Below are 21,835 nucleotides of genomic sequence, written 5' to 3' on the forward strand. Positions count from 1 at the left end.
AAGAGCTGTCAAAGGACACCAGAAACAAAATTGTAGACCTGCACCAGGCTGGGAAGACTGAATCTGCAATAGGTAAACAGCTTGGTGTGAAGAAATCAACTGTGGGAGCAATTATTAGAAAATAGAAGACATACAAGACCACTGATAATCTCCCTCGATCTGGGGCTCCACGCAAGATCTCACCCCGTGGGGTCAAAATGATCACAAGAACGGTGAGCAAAAATCCCAGAACCACTCGGGGGGACCTAGTCAATGACCTGCAGAGAGCTGGGACCAAAGTAACAAAGGCTACCATCAGTAACACACTACGCCGCCAGGGACTCAAATCCTGCAGTGCCAGACGTGTCCCCCTGCTTAAGCCACTACATGTCCAGGCCCGTCTGAAGTTTGCTAGAGAGCATTTAGATGATCCAGAAGAGGATTGGGAGAATGTCATATGGTCAGATGAAACCAAAATAGAATTTTTTGGTAAAAACTCAACTAGACGTGTTTGGAGGAGAAAGAATGCTGAGTTGTATCCAAAGAACACCATACCTACTGTGAAACATGGGGGTGGAAACATCATGCTTTGGGGCTGTTGTTCTGCAAAGGGACCAGGACGACTGATCCGTGTAAAGGAAATAATGAATGGGGCCATGTATCGTGAGATTTTGAGTGACAACCTCCTTCCATCAGCAAGGGCATTGAAGATGAAACGTGGCTGGGTCTTTCAGCATGACAATGATCCCAAACACACCGCCCGGGCAACAAAGGAGTGGCTTCGTAAGAAGCATTTCAAGGTCCTGGAGTGGCCTAGCCAGTCTTCAGATCTCAACCCCATAGAAAATCTTTGGAGAGAGTTGAAAGTCTGTGTTGCCCAGCGACAGCCCCAAAACATCACTGCTCTAGAGGAGATCTGCATGGAGGAATGGGCCAAAATACCAGCAACAGTGTGAAAACCTTGTGAAGGCTTACAGAAAACGTTTGACCTCTGTCATTGCCAACAAAGGGTATATAACAAAGTATTGAGATTAACTTTTGTTATTGACCAAATACTTATTTTCCACCATAATTTGCAAATAAAGTCTTTAAAAATCAGACAATGAGATTTTCTTTCTCATTTTGTCTCTCATAGTTGAGGTATACCTAGGATGAAAATTACAGGCCTCTCATCTTTTTAAGTGGGAGAACTTGCAAAATTGGTGGCTGACTAAATACTTTTTTGCCCCACTGTGTATGTGTGTGTGTGTGTGTGTGTGTGTGTGTGTGTGTGTGTGTGTGTGTGTGTGTGTGTGTGTGTGTGTGTGTGTGTGTGTGTGTGTGTGTGTGTGTGTGTGTGTACATATACTCTATGTATGAAAGTATTTGAGTGTGCCTAAAAGAGTAATCATAAAAACCTACTTCTATAACATTGCCGGACTCACATTTAAAAAAAGGGATACAAATCGACAATATTATATTTTAAAAACGCATTATCCTTTTACTATCCTTACTTATAGGCAGATATACAATACTTAATAACTCACTACCATATACTGTGTTTCTAAAAGTATGTTGTATGTCCTAAATAAACAGCAATTTACTGTAATATATGTTATTGGATAAAGCATTATGAATATTTATGCACTTATAACTATGATTTAAAAGTATACTTAACAGATTATAATGCGTAGTAAACATGTTTATGATGAATTAAAGACATGGGTGGCATGGAAAATGTTAATGTATTTTCATCCCAAAATAAAATCTAAAGTCATAAATTATTTTCCAGTGTTTTTGCAAGGAGGGGAAAAGGGCAAATAAATGGCATGTTAAAGTAATTTTTTGAGAGACACTGCGACTGCCTGAGGGGAAACCACAGAATCCTCCTGAAGTCGGCAGCAGCTATTTTCAAATATCCCACTGAGATTTGACAAAGGTGACTCCCACAGGTGCAGAATGGAATAAAATATGGAAAAACAAAAGATAAAATAAAGTATATCAGAGCTCCCACTGCTGCCACCTTCTCTGTCTGGATACTGCAGATGCACAGGAACACATTTGCATAAATACATTGTACATTTTTGAGAATATAGGCAAAGTAAAGCTGGTATAATACTGCCTTCAAGTAGACAAGTAATTTGTGTATTTTATATCAACATCATTGCACAAATACTTCTGCTTTACATTCACAGTGTTTTGAAGACCAATCTGTATTGTTGCTAATGGTTAACACATTTCTGATCATAAAGACACTTGATCACCTCTTTCAGAATAAACAACGATTATTATTAACACACGCTGTGCAGACCAAAAGATGATGTCTTTAAATCACCAAAATAAGGGTTTTCGATTCAGGCAAAAAATGAAAATGCTTTCATTGTGTAGAAAAAGAATGCAGCTATTTCATCAAAGAAAAATTCACTTTGACAAAAATATGAAAAAGCCTGTGGAGCCGGCTATCAGTATGTTCAAAATAAAGACAGAAAACATTTGCATTCACCTAGCAACTATATGGAGTGTACTAGTGACTCCTTTCACTTGTAGCATTATTATGTTCACTACATTAGGCCTCTACAGATGTAATAAACTGAGCACAAGCAACTTCGAATGCCAGACTTTAACAATGTCTTTCTCATTGTGAAAACATTTCCTTCCAGATTGAAACTCCCATAAATAACACAGCAGTTGATTACAGCATTTCTAACTTCACTTCACTTTAAACAGAGCTGACATTTCTGAAAAGGCTGTTGTTCGAGTGCCCCTAAGTATATCAAATAATTTGTGGCATTTAATCTTTTCTGCCACGAGGGGTTCTGCACTTTCTTTTTTTTGCTCCACTTGCTTAATCTGTTCAGAAAGCCTTATTCAACTCAGCTGAACACACACGATGCATGCAGACATTAAAAAACCATGAACACATGCTACTGTAGGTCATATTCTAATGTACGATAGTCTCTTGGTTTCCCATTAAACCTTTGCTATATTGGGATTATCATTGTCTGCTGACACACACACACACACACACACACACACACACACACACACACACACACACACACACACACACACACACACACACACACACACACACACACACACACACACACACACACACACACACACACACACACACACACACACACACACACACACACACACACACACACACACACACACACACACACACACACACACAAGGTGTTACTCATATGGATTGGCATTAACTTCCCACACTATGTTCACATAGCACATATTAAGCAACAGCTGACACAGAAACATAAACCATAAGTGATGATTCAGTAAGATCTACTGTAATGCATCAAGCAGCAGGTCACATGACAAATGGCACATGATACATACATCCAGGCTCTCATTTTTCTCTCTTCTTGACCCATCTATCTGGTTTCATACCGCTGTTGCATGACAGGTTCACTCCAACAAATCAAGATCCTACTCTGACAGCCACAGTAACATCAGAATCAGAATACCTTTATTAGTCCCACAGAGGGGACATTTGGAAAAAAGAGCCACTGATAGCTTAATGTTACATATGTTGAATATGTGACATGCACTAAAAAACATGTCGAGGATACAGATTTATTCTGATTTGCAAAGAAGAGACACACACACACACACGGTAATGTTGTGTGTCCCGAGGCTGACGTGACTGGCTGGATGGCTGCATCCAAAGGAAAACGTAAACAAACAGTGAGAACATTTAAATAAATGTCCTTCTTCTCTTCATTCTTCATATGAATCATTATTTTCTAACCATTTTTCAATCAATCAAACAATAAGTTAGGAATTATTTAGCACTTACTGACAAATACGCTGCATTGTCCTGTTTGGTATTCCCTTTACTAATAAACAAAGCAGGAGAAAAATAGAAGACAACATGTTCCAACTGTACTTCCTACTCTTTTACTTAAGAACCCTGGCTCTCATGCAAAAGTTCACCATATCAGCCCCTTCACAAATGTTTGGTCTTGTTGTGTGGCTTGAAATGTCACAAAATCAAGGACACACAATCTCAAAGGGATCAAGATATATTTTTAAACCACTTCATATAACTTCTCCTTGCATAGAGTAAATCTCTTCTAATTTCTCTGAAAATGTCAAACGAATAGAGGAAATGCTTAGCCACGCTCCAACCCCGAGGCCACTTGTAGTACAGCATATCTCTATATAAGTGTAAACAGTGTTTAAAAAGAGCTTTTGCGAAGGTGTCCCTTTTTTGGGCATATTAGTGTCTTAACATAACCTTTATATGCCCAACATTTGCTCACCATGTTGCATTCACTGACTGCCAACATGCATCTTAAAAGTCACACACTGAGGGGTTTGTCCTGATTCAAAACACACACACGGACACACACAGTAGACTTTGGTGTCTGCATGACATCCTGAGGCTGACAGAGCTGGCATCTGGATGGGTGCATCCAAGGAGAAACTGCTCAGCAAAACAGACCTCCGCTGACATGTCTGATGCCGAGAGAAGGATACTAGAAAAACCACCTTCCAGTCATTCATCCTTTGCATTATTTATTCTGTAGATATACTCACTCAATTCACAGTGTTCATCCAACCATGCATGCATTAACGCGTCAAACAATCAGCCTTATATCACTCAAATAAAACCGTCTGGTAGCTCTCTTAGACACAGTAAATGAGTCTGCATAATTAAAGCTCCTTGTTATGATTGAGCCCATCTGCTGCAGACAAAAGCGATAATTACTCAGGACGAAATGACTCATCTGTTCGTCGTTCATTGCACCAGCCCCTTACTTCTTTCTTTTTTTTTTAAATGTAATTTGATAGCACACAACAAATATCTGCTGTTAATGGAATAATTAGCCTCATATGTGTGTAATATGTTTATGACCTTCCCTTGACACATGGAACATGCTCAGTAAATGACCCAGCTCCAGGGTTGTCAGCTTGTTGTTTGTACAGAGATAAATCCTGCTTCATGTTTATCCGTGTAAATGTCTTTGCTACTAAACGGCTGTCACTGTTTGTCTGTTTGAATTATTTTCTAAATCCAGTTGTGCTTTCATGCAGGTATTAGTTCAACACTTTTTTCTCCTAGGTATTTGAAGCACATTCTAAACTTCAGGTGGCGATGGTGAAGCTGCACAAATATGTTAAACCTCAAAGTTTGACTGAAGTGAAAAAACAAAAGGGTGAGGTAAGATACAAAGAGGAAGCTTCGCCCATCTCCCTTACAAGTTCACACCAGCTTACAGCTGCAGCTTGACCCTGCTTTACCGCAGGTACGGAGAGGGAATACACTTCCAAATGTGATCTATTGCATGGTACTTTCAGTTCAAAGAAGTAAAGTACATTTGCCTTGAAACACAGTCTCAGCGCTGTTGAGCTGAAGTGGTTGAATCTATTATTCAGTGCTGCATTAATCATTGTTCCCTGAACTCTTTAAGTGTTTTGCATCATCTGCCTCACGGCACACCTGAAGTGGGCTTAAGACTCTTCAAATGTTGACTAATACTTTGGTGATATTTCCTCAAAGGAAATCGAGTCTAAAGAGTGTGTTTGTTGATGCGTGTCCTCTTCGTTACTTGCAGATTAATTTATTCCTGTGAACTCCGGTGTGAAATTGAGATTGCAGATGTTTTCGGGAGTGACAGTTAGCACCTCCAAGTTTAAGTGGAAGTTTTAACTGCAAATATATGACGTCAAATTGAATATTAAAAAATAAACAGACTTCAATTAAAAAGTGAGGCTGCAGGACTGTAGGATTGAGGTCTGGGGTGTCTTGGTAAAGACAGAGCTAAAAAGTAAATATCTCAATTTCCAAGCCAATCTGCAATCATAAACTCATCTGCAATCCCAATATTTGGATGATGAAACTAAAAGTATGTGACTGATACAAGTGACTGAGATAAGGTTCTCTGTCTATGTGATGGAGTGAGACTCTGTTGGTATAACACGTTCAAGGTTCTTTATTGTCAAACTAACATAGCTACAGAGTAATTATGTCGTTGAAAATCTTAGGTCACAGGCTTCTCCAACAATGCAACACAATAATAAAGATAAGCAGACAATATTATCCAATATTAAAATATACTATATTAAAAGTCATACAAAAAGAAAAATGTTTTTTTTGTGAAAAAAAAAAGTGGAATAGTGCAATACAAGTCTATATACAAGTTCCATCCATCCATCCATCTTCTCCCGCTTATCCGTGGTCGGGTCGCGGAGGTAGCAGTTCCAGCAGAGAGCCCCAAACTTTCCTTTCCCTGGCCACATCAACCAGCTCTGACTGGGGGATCCCAAGGCGCTCCCAGGCCAGCGAAGAGATATAATCCCTCCACCTGGTCCTAGGTCTACCCCTCGGTCTCTTCCCAGCTGGACGTGCCTGGAACACCTCCCTAGGGAGGTGCCCAGGTGGCATCCTTACTAGGTGCCCGGACCACCTCAACTGGCTCCTTTCGACCGAACTTCTCACCTTATCCCTAAGGGAGACACCAGCCACCCTGCGGAGAAAACCCATCTCGGCCGCTTGTACCCGCGATCTCGTTCTTTCGGTCATGACCCATCCTTCATGACCATAGGTGAGGGTGGGAACAAAAATGGCGCGGTAGACAGAGAGCTTTGCCTTCTGGCTCAGCTCCCTTTTTGTCACAACGGTGCGGTAAAGAGACTGCAGTACCGCTCCCGCTGCTCCGATTCTCCGGCCAATCTCACGCTCCATTGTTCCCTCACTCGAGAACAAGACCCCGAGATACTTGAACTCCTTCACTTGGGGTAAGGACTCATTCCCTACTTGGAGTGGAAAGTCCATCGGTTTCCTGCTGAGAACCATGGCCTCAGATTTGGAGGTGCTGATCCTCACCCCAGCCGCTTCACACTCGGTTGTGAACCGATTCAGTGAGAGCTGAAGGTCGCAGACCGATGAAGCCATTAGAACCACATCATCTGCAAAAAGCAGTGGTGCAATCCTTAGTCCACCGAACTGCAGACCCCCTCCCTCATGACTACGCCTCAAAATCCTATCCATCCTATATTACAAACAGGATTGGTGACAAAGCGCAGCCCTGGCGGAGGCCAACCCTCACCGAAAAATACAATGGAATGATATATTAGATAATAGATAGATAATTACTAAGTAGCAGATGAATGTTATGAAACGTTGCTCTTTCTTTGTGATAACATTTAGTTGAGTCAGGAATCTAGTGTGGTGTTTATGGCTTCACTCTCTTTGGAGAGGATTCACATACACTATTTGGCGTAAGAACAGTTGATGACCCCTCGAAACAGCTGCTTTGGAAATGTTGTTGCCACAGCAACCCTGCTGGACGGATGGAAGAATGAGGTACCTTACTGTGTTATATTATGTGTGGTAAATAAATACATTTCTTTTCAAATAAATAGAGAAGAGTAAGCTAACATAATAGATACGATTGAGGAAGATTTCAGTTTGTGAAAATGATCAGTTTATCTGCCTTGCTGAAAATGAACACATCATAATAAAGGGTTTTTAGTTTGCCTTGTCATTATTGTAGATGTGTTTACTGTCAAATAATTCATAGTTTTGTGAAAATATCATTGTTTTTGTTACCTAATTATTAAGGAAAGTCATATTTTGTATGCATCATCCTACGTGTTTTTCAGTTAATTGATGTTCATAACAACTACACAGTTTAAACCTATGTTCATAACATGCAATTCTTATTTGAATAAAAAGTTTTAACAAGTTGTAAACTATCTCTTTCATTTGAAAAGAGCCGTGTGTATGCCTTCATGCAAAAGCCCTTGGTGGTGTCAACGATGAATAGAATATGCACACTCCCTTGGAATATAAATTCATTGATTCATCAAGTCAAAAGGACACATATTCCTCCTCTGTATCATACTGTATAGGCGTACTTTCTCCCATTTATTTGTCTTCTATCTAATACTCACCCATTGTTCCGTACCGATCCACACCCGCTGTGGCTGCAGCTCTGCAGTCACTGTGCGCCTTTCAGGGTTTTAGTTAATCACTACAGAAATGAATGACAAATTCAGGCACATTTCCAGACTATACATTAGAGTATGATTATTATGTCAGTCTGCGTTTGGGCACAGAGGAGCGAAGGAGAGCTTTTTATAATCCCCCTAATCTGTTTACCGCTCTGTTAGAGGAAAATTCAGAGAAGGAAATGCGGTATCAGAAGAATTCCCTCAAATCATCCTTGTGTTTAAACACGACCACAGGCTCTTTTTAGAAATGCTAATTGCTCTGCTGATAAACCTAATCTCCCTTGAACAACCAAATGAAATATCTGAAGAATTGCGTTTGAGGCCATGGATTGTGGTAGATGAACATAAAGTCTTTGTTAATTTGTCTATGAGACACATTTGACTGTAGTCTGGAAATTAAGATAATGTTTTTTAAGCAAATATCAAATGAGGTTAAGGTTAATAAGTTAAGGGTTATATTTATAAATGAGATACAAATGTATTACAATTTTCATTTTAATTACTTAAAAACCCATATCTGTGTCTAGCATATGTGGAGTCCTTAAAAACGCCCTAAGGGAACAGCAAAGGAAGGTAATTAAAAAAATGTTCCAATTTAGTTTTAAGAGTTAATGAAAAAAGTGGAGTTTTGCATCAGTGTCAGTGTCTGTTCACCGGCACAGCATGAAGCTCAATGCAGGCGTAATCATTAGCTATGATGTTCAAATTGTATAGAACAGCCTGTTCAGGAGGCATCTGACCCTCAAGATACAATGAAATGCTTTTGACCGTCTCCATATACTGTGTGCCTATTATTTATATCTTCAATCAATGTTCCTGTGTGGGCTTCTCCTGTTTATACTTCATTCTCGCTGTCATATCTGCCCTTCATGCCTCTTTCCATACATCAAAACAACCTGAACAATAGCACTGAATAATGCCTTTTGAATTATCATATGAAAGCAAGTTTCTGAGAAATAAGTGGTTTCCGCAAACTCTACTGAAAACCGTATACAGAGACTAATACAAACAAATACTGAAGGACACATATACATTTACACAAAGAGAGTAAATATGAAGGGCAGAAAGAGATACAGAAAGGTTTCGAATAAGGGAAGGACTAGAAGTGTGAGTAACAAGAGAGTTGGAGATGGGAGAAAGATAAACGCAGTGTGAAGAGCCGTTCAATAACACCACCCGGCTGCAGAGTCTTTGTTTGACTGCTCTACAGTGGTAGAACACCTCTGGGACTAGCCCACAACAATGGATAAAGGAAGCAAGAACTGGACTCCGAGAGAGAGGAAGAAGAAGAAGATTATTGTCGTACAGAAAGCTGTGCATGTGGGATTCATGATTCCAGTCTGGGATTTAACGTTTCCAGTTATGTTATGAATCATTTTGCTTACTCGCAGACAGCATGTAGCATGAGTTGGAGCATGACTGACATCCTGTTCTGCTGTTGTTGTTTCGACCTCCCTGAAATCTGCTGTTGATCATCAAATCTGCTGTCATAGGCAAAAGACAGATCAATATGACTAAGCTCACAGCTGATTACCCACACAGCAAAACATGTGCACCAAACAGCAAAACATGCCACCACAGAAATAGGAATAAAGAAAACACAGTTTGGGTAAACACATGTCCACATACAATGTTTGTACGAGGCTCACTGATGTGACAAATGCGTGAGGCTTTACCAGCTTTTTACACACATTTGATCACATTTGAGTTCCCTATAAACTGGTTCTTTTTGCGAAAACATCACTCAGAAAAACAAGTTTGACAATACAAAGCATAGAGAATAATACAAGGAAATCATGAATGAAGTTGAAGCAAAGTCAAGTAAAAAAATAACTAAATATATGCGACAAGTCAAAGTGGAATATTCTAGAGATCACACCATTTCATAGAAACATTTTCAACATCCTCATTGATTCAAAAATAAATATTTTCAAGTCATTCTACCAGCAATAGATGCTGTTTAACATTTCGCACCACACTCACATCCAGGTGGAAATACGCATTCAAAGATGTGGAGAAATATGTTCCTCAATTTCTATTACTGATGTCACGTCTTGTGTTAAGCGGCGGGGGTGCTAAAGCACACTGAATCACCAAATAGCTTCTTATTTGAGGTTCAGTGGAAAGTGATATTCTCATATTCTGCAGAAATAATAACTTTCACCTATAATGAGATGCATTAGTTTAATGATTCGTTTACTGTAGCATCAAATGTTTTAAGGAAAATGTACCAACAAAAAACAACAACTATTTTGGCTCAAAACATTGGTACATCTTTCAAAAAGTATGCAGAATTGTGATGATTAAAGCTGCCAATGGTATGATTAAAGTCTTCATTTACTGTATGTAAATTTCACCTAATGTCAGGGTGCACAATCCCATCTGATACTGTGTGATGATTGAGAAAAGAGTCACTATTTTAATGTATATTCTACTATGCATCAAGTGCTTAACAAAAGTTAATCCTGGATGTGATTGGCTTAAAAATTATTTTCGGCGAATAAGAAAAAAACCTTGAAGTTAAAATAATCATCAATCAGCAAAGCAAAAGCAAGAGTTGCAGCAAATGAAAACTAATTGAAATCCTTGCATAGCTCAGCCCCACTAGGAAGAACATACAGTATAAAACATATCCCAAAAATATATTTGAGACCACGTTAGAAAATGGCAAATATTAATTGAAAGATGGAGAACTGGCAGGCTGCTTTCAATGTTTTTGAATTGAGTTAACTCCAATTCCATGTGTATTACAAGCAGAACACGCCGTCTAACAGACAGAGGCAGATGGCTATAAAATCTGGATAAAAAATGTCTAGTCTATGAAGAGCAGCAGAGTCTGCTTCATGGCTCCAGTGTAGACTATAACAGGCATTTAGTGTTTGAAGCCTGGATACTGAACGTCAGGCAGCTGGCAGTTCAGATGTCAATAACCAAGAAACACTCAACATTTGCCCATTTTTTACCAGCAGCAAAAGTATATTGGTTGATACACTTTTGGTCCAGGCTGTCAGATTAGATGGATTGCTATTAACATGTGTGCGAACAATCATGGTGATGTACAGTATCTTAACAATAAAATGATAATCAGTCTTTTCCTTTAGTGCCACCACAAGCTAGTCTCAACAACTTTTGTCATCCATACCAGAACATTTGGTACAGATATTCAATTTGATGGTTTATCTGGTTATACCTTCAAAACGATTGTATTTCCCACCACAACACTGAAAAATGTGTTATGCCTTTAACTGTGATCTGATAACCGATTACGAAGCTTTTTGTAATATATTTTTCAACTTTTACAGTAAGTGGTTGGCTGAAAGATTTGACAATTTGAACTACACGATAAATAACCAATAAAGATATACAGTATGTTAAGCTTACACAATTTACAAAGGCTGATCCGATAAAACTCGTGAAATAATAAAAGTTCAAAGTTTATTTTCAACCCTTGGAGTATCGTCTGTGGTTCAATGAGTTACCTCTTATCTCATGAATACGTCCGAGGTCATTCGACGAAGAAATCTCTGGTTCTGTTTCAATAGATCATCAATAGATGAAATCAGCGTTATTATCTAAAGCCTCAGTGGTAAATGGGAATTAGGGTGAAGTGTTGAAGACCTTCTGGCCTGTAGTTTGAGTCTGATTATTTAATCCCTCTATTTTTATTATCTAACACACACACACACACCCACACACACCCACCCCCCCCCCCCCCCCCCCCACACACACACACCCCCACACACACACACACACACACACACACACACACACACACACACACACACACACACACACACACACACACACACACACACACACACACACACACACACACACACACACACACACACACACACACACACACACACACACACACACACACACACACACACACACACACACACACACACACACACACACACACACACACACACACACACACACACACACACACACACACACACACACACACACACACACACACACACACACACACACACACACAAAACATCTGATGATAAGAAATCATAATTACTGGCGCCGGCCATCACATCCTCTCTGGCGCTTAGCAGTTTTTTGTGAAATCTCTGTGCTGTGTGAATACCTGAAAATGAAAGCTGTGCATTTCAAGGTTCTGTAACATTACAGGCTTCAAACATTCAGCTTTTTATAGATAATTACATGTATTTAATCAAAGTTAATTAAACTATGAAGTTGCAACTACCACAGAGGTGAAAGTGCCGAAGGAAAGAGCTTGAACAACTAAAGATCACTGATTGAGATTGTCGTCTATATATTTAACTGAGAAAGACTTGCTCTCAGGATGTTAATAAACGTCTTGAACAACACACTCCAGATTAATCCCTGCAGTATGAGTCATGCTAGTGCCACAGCTGGGAGCAATATTCACAACTATAGTAAAACAGGTGTATGCAGCCTTAGTTTGTTTTGCATTTTGCTCCTGTGTTAGCTAGATTGTGTTTTCCAAAGCTGCCTACACTAAAAGTAATTTGTGCATTAGGCTATTTGTAGCTAATTATAATCCCTGAACCATGCTCTGCCCCTGACTCAGCTGCTACTTGCCCACATGATGTACCAGCTTTCACTCTCACTGTGCCTCTGAAGCAGAGAGCCACACAGCACTCTCTCCCCCTCTTCTATCAGCACCATAGCTGCATGATTATACTGCTGGCATTAGTTTATAACATGTGATACATACAATCAGTTGCCAATTAATAAGGAATGCATTTGGTCATAACAGGTCTGCAATACATTGAAAATAAAAAACTGGGTACATTTTAAAATTGAGATCTTAGCCAAGTCCATCCAGGAGTTTTCAACCTCAATATAACTGATTAACTAAAGGACAGACAAACAAATGCAATTAAATGATTCTACCTGTTTGAGCATTTGTATTGCTGTATTCTATTTTTAATTGTGCTGCTGTTAAGTTACATTTTATTGTATTATGTTCTTCAACCTGCATAGTTTTAAATAATATACTGTAGACCTCCAATATGCTATTTGACCTTTTGATACAGATTATTGAAGGGACAATAACAACTATCCCTGCATTCCCTAAAAGGCTGAAGCAGCAACGATTCAATTAAATAAACAAATATAAATAGGTAGATAAATATATAATATATATACATTAATATGAAATTAGCTATGGTACAGAATCAGTTATTTTACTTTTGCTTCTTTAAATAAAATTGGACTGCAGAGAAAGATGAATAACTTCTCTGACACCATGTTGGTCACTGGAGCAGAAACTACATTTTTGGACAACAGTGCATGAGCGGCTGATGGGATGTGCTCCTTATATACATATATCAAATTGAAGCGGTCATATAACATTTTGACGGACAATTATTTATAGCTGATATAGCGTCTATGTGGTTTCAGTAAAAATATTGTGGTACATATGCAGTGATTAATCCAGAAGTCCCCCTCAGTGACACTGTGTGCCTTTATTTCTTAAGTGTGGGTGAGCTAATTATAAGCTGTCGAACAAAGGCTGCTATTGAACATGCTAAAACAGCTTTAAATTGTTACATTCCTGCTGTTTCACACTGAAGACACATAATAAAAACCTTCCACAACGCCCACCTTTCACTCTATGCTTACCTCACCCTCCTCTCCCTCCATGTGTCTTCCAAATCTTTCTGTCTCTACTTGCTCTGTAATTACCTCTCTACTGGAGCCAGCTTATCTTCACCTTGGTGCTGTAGGGATCAGCCAAACGACAAACAAACAAGAATGAATTCCGAAAATGTACAAGTTAAGCACATTCTCTCACTTTTCTTTGTATCCTAAGGAGTAAAAGACCCAGATCTAATGTTGGCGTCTCAGGCCCCGTCCACACGGAGACTGAACGGGCGTTATCCACTATAGTTCTTTATCGTATGGATGGTTCGTCCACATGAGGCCGTAACAGAACCGCGGAAACGGAGCCCTTAAACAATAACGCATCCCAAAGTGGGAAGGTCTGGTAACGTAACGCTTGCGGCACCGTGTGTACGCCCTAAACCAGGGTTATTCAACAAAAATTCAACGAAGTCCAGTTAGAGAAAATGTCCCCATGCAAAGGTCCGGAACATCAAAATGTCTAAGTTGCTTTATGAATCAGTGTGATATATATTGAAGTAGCCTTCAGCTTTATCAACGTATGCATGTAATCAACAACTGACTGCCAATCAAATAAAGAAAGCACAATTCAAAAACAACGATATTTATTGTAAATTAACATTGAACTATACAGATATACAGTAAATACTGTGGATATGTGTAATGTTCCTCTCGGGCTGCATTTAAAAATAAAATAGAGAAAATAAATAAATTAGCTTTTGAAAATATGTGCATCTTAAAAGTGCTTCATTTTAGATAAATAAAATAAAGTGTAGCAGCAGCTTGAGTTTCCCTTTTTCTTTGTTAACCGTTTCACATCATGACTTAACTGTTTCAGACGGTTATAGAACAATATCAGTCTTTACACATCATAGCAATTGAACAGTTTTAAAGTTTCTCTTTCTTTCCCTCTTATATTGCAGTCCCTCACTCACTTTTTTTTAATTCAGGTCGAGAATTGAGCTGGAGCTTGTCCTGCCAGGATTTAGTAAATCTGGCCTGAAACGGTGTCAGGGCCATTCTCATACACACATGCAGGCGCTCATAGGTTAGCCTCGGTTAGCCTGCCCTGGAACCATATTTAGTTTTAATTTTGATCCTGGTGGACTGATCATATTGGGCTCTGAAACTGCTTATTTTTTGTGACCTCAGTTCTGACTTGAGAGGGAGTGTTTGGTCATAGTGGCGTTTTGGCACTTTTAATGTGCGCCACGGTCTCTGAACAAATGAGACACTGGCTCTGTGCTCCCAGTGGGCAGGATGAATATGAATGAGTCGGGGGCGGTTAAAATTGAATCGCCCCGTCAAAATTGAAATCCCCTATTAATGTATTGATTATAGGTCCGGGTCCGTATAGGTCGGCGTCTGGGTCCGGACCGCGGTCCACCTGTTGCCGACCCCTGCGCTAAACGATCATAGCCCCGCCTCTCCTGCTCACCTCCACATCATTGCTGATGCGTTTCACCAACAACAACAACAACAATGGCAGATCACAGGGTTGCGTTCGTGCTCCAGACGCTACTGCCCATGCTACAGATGTTAGTGCAAAATCTACAGCTCCTCTACCACAACCATCAGCAACAAGTGGACATGGAGAACTACATGAATTACATGTTGCTAAAATGTAGTTCTCCGCGGTGGATTTAGTGAAGGGCAACCAGGCAACCATGGCAACCATGCTCAGGGGGTCTTATTCGCTGCTTTTGGTGTATTTTGTGGCGGAAGTAAAGCGCCACTTACAGGCCCGGCATATGTACTACAGCGTCTCCAGCGGGTCGAGCGGTCTCGTGTGGACGGACACGTTTCTTGTGCCAACTTTTTTGATATCGACCTTGCGTCTCCGTGTGGACGGGGCCTTAGTCTTGCCCTTTGATTTCTATCAGCTAATGCCCACTAAGGTTAACTCCTGCTTGCATTTCATCCAAATCATTAAAGGACTAGATAAGAGGATGACACTTTAATGAGTCCGGGGGATAAGGGGTCATTGCAGCTGCACAGAATATTGATGAAAGGACAAGAATTTAGGGGAAAAACTACAAATAATGCTATTCATTGATTCAAGGATAACCTTTGTTTTTTGTGTATAGGCTGGCTCACTTAGAGTCAAAATGGTGGCAAAGATAACTATATTGGGGATTTATTTAACATAATATTGCCAGTTTTTTTAGCCATAAGAAAGGCTAAAATGTTGCATACAACAGAGTAGGTAAGGCTTAGGTTTTTAGCATAGCTCAGTGCTGAAAATGCCTTTGCTTCTGAAGCAGCTGTTAATCACTCCCAACCCTTAAAGCCAGTAATGTGCAGTCAGCTGTGGATACTGATTAAAAATAAGTAAAACAAATAGTGTTGTGGAAAATTGAGATTAGACAGAGAGACACTAACGCATGCACACCCCCAGCTTTATGTCTGGCAGAGATAATCACAGTATTCAGCTAACATACAGATTTCATGTCAACTGTATCTGATATAGTTGGCTTGCGACTACAGTAAGAACAGAGAGAGACAGTCAAAATAGAGACAGAGTATATATAGGGACTGTGACAGAAAGCTTTGTGAAGCTGGATGGCAGTTGGTACAAACGAACACTGGAAGCACTCCTTTGTACTGTACTTGCATCAGCTCATAGAAGAGAAGGTGGGAGGCTTTATCCAAGATGAATGAATCATCCGCCCCGGTGCCAGCGCCTCCAGGGTTTCCACACTCAGCGCTGAGACTCTGCCAGCCTGGAGGGGACAGGGCAGGTGATCAGGATTATTCATAGTGTGTGCTGTGGGTGGGGTGTTGGGATAAGTGAGGCATTTTAGATTCAGGTGATGCACAATGTCACATTTCTGAAGGGGGCTGATGTACTATACTCCTCTGAGGTCTAGTCTCCTAAATGATGCATCGTTTGTGGATCTTTAATTGCCATAGCTACAACAAACACAAATATTGAAGTGTGGTGAATGCATAGCTGTACAGAATTAAACCAAACCAATGTACAGGGCATATACAGTAGTACATATTTAAGCGACTTTGAGCATTAGGAAAAGCGCTATAAAAATCTTATTTATTATTATTATTATTTTTATATCTTTCTGCACGTGTTTACTCAAAAATGCTGCAACCACACCCGGATAATACATACATAATGAATATACCAATTTATTCCAATTGAGTTACAGTCTGTATTTCAGTAGTTGATATTTAATTCTAACTAATTGTAGTTTCTACACTGTTTATTTTCTGATATAATAGTAAAAGGCATTCACTGATTCTCTGTAGACAGACTGACTCACAGGGAATCCAAATGAGCAAACCTGCTTTGTTCCTCAGCCAGACGCACACACACTCACCCGAAGAGCGAAATATTTAAATATTTCACTTTCAGGAGCGCTCGCATTGAACGAGAAGGCTTCCCTTCAGTGTTTTAGATGAAGAAGTGACCTCTATTTCATATGTGTCATCCACTCTATCATCAACCCAGCTGGCACACACACTGTGCGCGCGCGCACACACACACACACACACACACACACACACACACACACACACACACACACACACACACACACACACACACACACACACACACACACACACACACACACACACACACACACACACACACACACACACACACACACACACACACACACACACACACACACACACACACACACACACACACACACACACCTCAAACTGTTTTTCTGTGTATCATATCCTTCCTCACAGATAGATCCAGTCTGACCCAGAGACTCAGAGATAATGATTCTGCTTTCAGATTCCTCAACACATAAAAAAATATAATATTTCCACTAGTGTTATGTTTTCGATATATAATCATAAATAGAGGAGAGTGGGTGTTTTAGTGCTGGATGAATACAATAAAACAAATCACTTACTGTATAGCTGATCCGGATTCTTATTATTTTCTCAGGTGCGGATGTTCCTGAGAAAATAGAGATGTACGACATATGATCACGTTTCAGCTTGGTATTCACGTGAGCTCCATTTAAAGAGGTGAGAAATGTAAACAGACTTTAGCAATCAATCATGAGTCGAGTTGTCAACACACTGAGAGCAAACGCAAACATATACTGAACCAATTTAGCGTGCTTACAACCATTTTATGTCCATTATTTGCACGTGTTAAAAATGCACACTATACTTTATGGAGTGGGAATCATTTGTAAGGTGATTGAAGGGCTAATTCACAATAAATGTGTCTGGGCAAGTTTAAAAGGCTCCAGTGCTAACAGAAGTACATTTTAAGTCATAAAGTTAAATTGTGGTTTTGACTTCAACCTGTCTTAAAATATATTCATATGCAGAGTGAGATAGATGGATCGTAAACTGAGGATGACTTAATTTAAATCGAGTCTATTAGCGAGAAAGAGACTGACATTGACATCAAGTGGCAGAAAGCAAATAATTCCAAAACTGCACACTCACTGGAGAATGGGAAACAATATTGATCCCTGTAATTAAAGAAAGATGTGAGGGGAATCAGAAATGAGGCGAGCTGCACCATCTTCTCTCTCCCAGGCTGATGTCAGTGTCCTTACATTACTAAGTGAAACTGAAAGCAAGTGCTTTCATTCAGAGTCACGTCTTCTAGATTAATGTTATTTTTGTTTCCCTCTCATCTTCCATTCAATTTGTTGTGTTTTGCAATTTATTCATTGTTTTTACCTTTATTCCTTAAAGTGGCTACATTAATACCTATGAATCAAATGACACTGAAAGCAGGGAGACAAAATAAGCTTCTTCTTAACACAGTGGAGCATTTTGAAGCTAAACATTCAGATATTCTCTCAGGAGGGTGTCAAAACTTATCAGGTGGATATATCCATAACTCCAAATTATTTAATATAGCTTTTCTCTCTAATTGCTGAACTTTGCTCAGAATAGAAAGATTTACTTCAGTTTTTTCAGCGCCTTTGGAAAAAAAACTTGTGAATGATCCATAAAATGTTTATTTCCGCCTGCAGCATTGTCCAAAAGATTTTTCATGGTACATTGACTTCCTGTATAAAACTATCCTCAGTTTAAGCCTTTGGAGCTTCTTTCACATGTGAATGCACAACGACTCAGCAGTCATCAACAGTTTCCTGTGCCTGAAGATGAATGTGCAAGAAAATATATCACACAGTTGTCTTCCCACTTTTACAAGTGACATGAGGAGAATCAAGATGTATTCCTGCACACAGACACACTTCCCCAGGTGGTGGTTAATGATTCTTACAAGGGAAGTATGTGAGTATTTCATCAAATCTCTAGGGTGAGACTGGTCCGTTTTTTAAATGTATTTCAATATATTATGTTTGTATTGATTTACACACACTTTATCAGCACATATTTCACTAACTGAATACCTAGGGATGCAAATCTAGACTATAATCATGATACAATATATTCATTCTTTGGACAACGATATGATATTTTATTACAGGTATCTTTAAGTTTCTATGGAATTATAAACATATCAAATCTATTGTTTTTAATGAAAATAATTAAAAAGGGTTAGCCAATGCTACTCTTTTTATACCGCACAATGCAATGTTATTCATTGCTTGCTTCGGGCGCTCGCATTTCTAAAAGCAGTATGTTTTTTACTTTGAATCGATAATATTGGATAGGTAATCAAATAATTAATACATTGATCAAAACCTATCCATCGTTACATCCCTTTGAATACCTACAACACTCACTCTGCCTGCCTCCCATAGGAGTGTGAGATCAAAGCATTTATTTAAATGCAGTAGCACTTACAGTACAATAGTTTGGCCTATTAAAAGCTAGTTACAGGATTCTTGCTTTTTTGAGTTGTGTTTTCATGGTTAAATGCACTTGTTGCCTGAATTAAGTGCTGTAAAATGTAATGCAAAGAAAGGGAGATGCAATCTTTCTGAAGGTCAAGCTGCTTCTTCCATCACAGTGGGATGAATACAAAATGCAGGAGAAGGGCAGCATGGCGATGTTTGAAGAAGAGGAAGGGGGCGGTAATAGTTGTAAGTAGACTGTCGGGGCAAATGGCTACTCGAGGAGGTAATTATCAAAACCCGTGCCTTTAAGAACTTTGTCCGACCTGCTGAATGTATGCATGAGGTAAAGTCTTTCCTTAGAAAACTGTAACAAATAGATAAAAAAGCCCAAATATTTCATACAATCATACACTTTGTACTGTAACCCTTTAAAGATATTTATAACGTTTCCTTACAAATCGTGCGTAATTAAAGAACATTCCTAATATGCTGCACAGTTGAACTAATATACCAATTACGGAGTCATGGCAGCAATTCAAGTTAAAACATATTACACCATGTCGTACTCTATGAAATGCATTTGCCTGGCTTCAAACACGACTTGACTTTCAGAATATTGCGCTCCGTGTGTAAGCTAAAACCTCTCAATCCGCCGATAATGAGAAGTCTCTCCTCTCTGGGTGTGGAGTTGCTGACACAAAGCTTCAGAGTGATACATGGCTTATGAGTGTGTGACTAATAGAAATAGAGGGATAATCCCTCTCACTGCTTGGGTCTGCAACTGGCTGGCTTTGGAGAAGAGAGGCTGATACCCAGCCTTTCATCCCAAAAGATATATACAGAGAGAGGAAACGGTAAGGTTTAAAAAAAATCCCAGGTTGCCAGTTCTTATTGTAATCACCATGGTAACAACAAGAAAGAAAATGGCAATAATTTGCTAGCCAATAACTGACTCATCTACAAGTTACTAATCAGAGAGAACCGGATGATTCTGTGAGTAACCTGCCAAGGAAAGCAAACACAGTGATGACTGTGGAGGCTACATTGTGTGGCTGTGAAATGCCACAATAAAAACCAAACAAATGGCTGACTCATAAGAGATGCCTCGACCGGTAGTACTCATGTTATGAATGTTGGATGGCTGGTATAATATATTCCTTCCCAGTTGAAATTTGACTGACCCAAAGCAGACGAAAACTAATCAACGCAGTTTTGTTTTATTTTGCCTCTACAAGACGATGTGACCTTTTCCCCAGTCAATAGAGGGCTGTTGTTGTTGTTCGTTGCATCCAGGATTGCCTTTGCTTTCCATTTCAGTAACTATGTCTGAATGCGGGGAGAGGAAATATATAATTGTCTCACTTTTTGTTCAGTGGAACTTACTCAAAAGGGAACAGACTTATTCCCACCCACAAAAGGGCTAAATAAATAGATATTTGAATTTCATTGATAAAAGAACTCAAAAAACTAATATATGCAGCAAAGATTTCATTTCATTTCAAACCTTTATTTATGCAGGTGAATCCCATTGAGATCATTGATATCTTTTTCAAGGGTGACCTGCTTCAAGTAGGTTCCACATGAATACATAAGATGGATCATACGTAGCAAATTCAACAAGATTACATATTTAATTTAATGGTGATAACTCTGATATGATCAATAACACTAATTGTTCAACTGTAATTCATAAAAAGCCATGCTAAGCAGGGTGTACAAAAAAATAAAGAAACCCCGCAAAACTGGGAGTATCCTCTGTCTTTTCAGAGGTAGGGAGAATCAGAATCAGTTTTATTCCCAAGTAAGTTTACAGAGGAATGTGCTTTGGTATAAGTGGTGATGTTTACAATTATAAAAGCTAAGACTGTTGCAACAAATGAAAAATAAAGACAATATTTACACAAAATATAGTTCTGGAGGAAACTGAGTGCAGTAAAATGTAATAAAATATGACAATACTAAATATTATATTCAAAGTGGAGAGTTATGCTGATTTAAAAAAGAAAGCACCATTTGTATTGTTGTTATTTTTTGTATGTCTTTTAAATGCATTGTTGAGTAACCTGTGACCCAAGTTTTCCATTCATGGCATACACCGTAGTTGTTAATAAGATATGACATTACACCTTTGAATCTTGAATCTTTTGTATCAGAATAACTCACCAGAGAAACATGAGAAGACATCTTACTGAGATAAGTGAGCGCTATTTTGACATGTTTCTGTTTGTTATGTTATCTCTATCATATTTGTGTACCGAGTGTGAATATCTTTGAGATTCATGGCATGCATTTGGCCTGTAGGTACTGTGTGCCCTTTGTGTCTGCAGAGACCTGACCTTTAGCCTTATGACAAACTGTTGTTGCTAACCTGCCTAGGGATTTTCCCCCCCACTGTGCCTGAATATCTTCTATTTGCAACTTCACATGAAATTAATATACTGTAAATTACAAGAATTGTTATCAAAGGACTAGGTTGTGACATGGCCGTATACGTGATACAATAACTCCAT

General features: G+C 39.2%; 1 long non-coding RNA gene across 1 annotated transcript in view; it reads right to left on the reverse strand.

Moving 5' to 3' along the window:
* Positions 1–15,550: 15,550 nt before the first annotated feature.
* Positions 15,551–21,835, reverse strand: part of LOC307018105 — an 88,448-nt gene continuing 82,163 nt past the window's right edge. The window contains exons 2-3 of the long non-coding RNA XR_013802330.1: positions 17,463–17,509; positions 15,551–16,298 (exon numbers count right to left, since the gene is read on the reverse strand). This is a non-coding gene — a long non-coding RNA (uncharacterized lncRNA). The remainder of the gene's footprint in view (positions 16,299–17,462; positions 17,510–21,835) is intronic.

The sequence above is a fragment of the Notothenia rossii genome (assembly GCF_949606895.1).
Source record: "Notothenia rossii genome assembly, chromosome: 9".
Lineage (NCBI taxonomy): Eukaryota > Metazoa > Chordata > Actinopteri > Perciformes > Nototheniidae > Notothenia > Notothenia rossii.